The 1,492-nt window shown below is 43.1% G+C and overlaps 1 protein-coding gene across 1 annotated transcript in view; it reads left to right on the top strand.

Moving 5' to 3' along the window:
• Positions 1-1,492, top strand: part of LOC117938306 (ras-responsive element-binding protein 1-like) — a 21,412-nt gene that overhangs the window by 4,987 nt on the left and 14,933 nt on the right. The gene's annotated exons all lie outside the window — the stretch shown is intronic.

Genomic DNA, 1,492 nt, shown 5'->3' with positions numbered 1-1,492 from the left:
CCCCCCCTCTCTCTCTCTCTTCTTCGTATTCCCTCTCCTCTTTGAACCTCTGTAAAATGACACCTTCTCTACCACCACATGCTAGCTAGCTGGATGACCTTTACACACACACACACACACATACACACACACACACACACACACACACACACACACGTGTGTCTTTAAATCACCACCTGACCTTTGAGACACAGCTGAGGGGGGAACTGACCCGGTCTGGTTCCCGGTCTGGATCTTCTCTCCAGAACTGTTTCTTGGGCTAAAACTATTTTTTTAACTTAAATTCTTTTAATTAATTAATTAATTAATTTTAATAAATGAGGTTTTGTGCGTTTTGTGCGTTTCCAACTCCACTGTCAACTAAACCGATGCAGCATCCGAGACGTCGGCCATTAATTAGTTGTCGTTACATTTCCAAATTGATGCGATGAATTTGTATGAGAGCCGGTGTTGTTTATGGTTGCTATGGCAATGCAGTAAGTAAAACGCCGAAGAGGGAAAGTCGCCGTTTTCCGGCCCGTCTTTCGGTACACGATCCGTTCTGCACATGTGCAGATGATGTCGTGATGACGTCATGGTGAACGAGGATTTACGACTCCACACCTTCTGTTCCCATAGACAGTTAAAGAAAGTCTGTTAGCCTCCACTGGAGAGCTAACGTTAGCTTAGCTAACCGCTTATTCGGCTAACCGCTAGCTGAGACCGCGTGTAAAAGACCCTCAAAACGTAAATACTAAAAAAACTTAAAATAACCGTTTAAATATATAACAGCTGTTACGTCAGTTCTACTTTACTCGTGCTCGATACTTGTCTTTATTATTACCGATATCAAAGCAACGGCGTAGTTAGTCTGCACGCACGGCCGAGCAGGAGATCGTCAGACTTTACCTAAAGCTACGTGCTAACGCTAGCGGGAACGTGGTCGGCAGAACGAGACGTTCCTGTCAACGTTGCTGGAGTGACAACACACAGTGTCAAAGGTTGACAGTGTTTAAAGGGCCCACGTTTTATGAAAAAACGTGAAAACACGATCTGCAGCACTGTGCAGTACAACAAAAATAAGGTGTTTTTTGAAAATGAAACCATGGAAACCTGTTCTGGGACAACCTCAAAATACAATTATGAACCTGAAGATGAGCAGAATATGGACGCTTTAAAATGAAAACACGTAAAACGGCCAAAACCAGTTGAGGTCTATTGTCTAACGTCCCCATTCTTAGCACGGTTAGCATCGCTAGCATCGCTAAGCCTTGGTCCGGACTGAAGGGTCCTACAGCATCCCCTGCTTTATCCTCTCTTCTAAAATAAATAGGAGCATCATTTACTAATTAAACATCAGTTTGTCTTGAAGAAGACTTGAAACTAGCGATTGAGACCATGATCTCATTATGAAAATATTTACTGAGGTAATAAATGGAAGTTAGAGAGAATACAGCTTTAAGGAGTCTCCCCCTGCTGGAAGTTAGAGAGAATACAGCTTTAAGGAGTCTCC

Source organism: Etheostoma cragini, chromosome 22 (genome assembly GCF_013103735.1).
Source record: "Etheostoma cragini isolate CJK2018 chromosome 22, CSU_Ecrag_1.0, whole genome shotgun sequence".
NCBI lineage: Eukaryota > Metazoa > Chordata > Actinopteri > Perciformes > Percidae > Etheostoma > Etheostoma cragini.
Note: the sequence above shows the minus strand (reverse complement) of the source record. Positions and strands in the feature narration are given on the sequence as shown.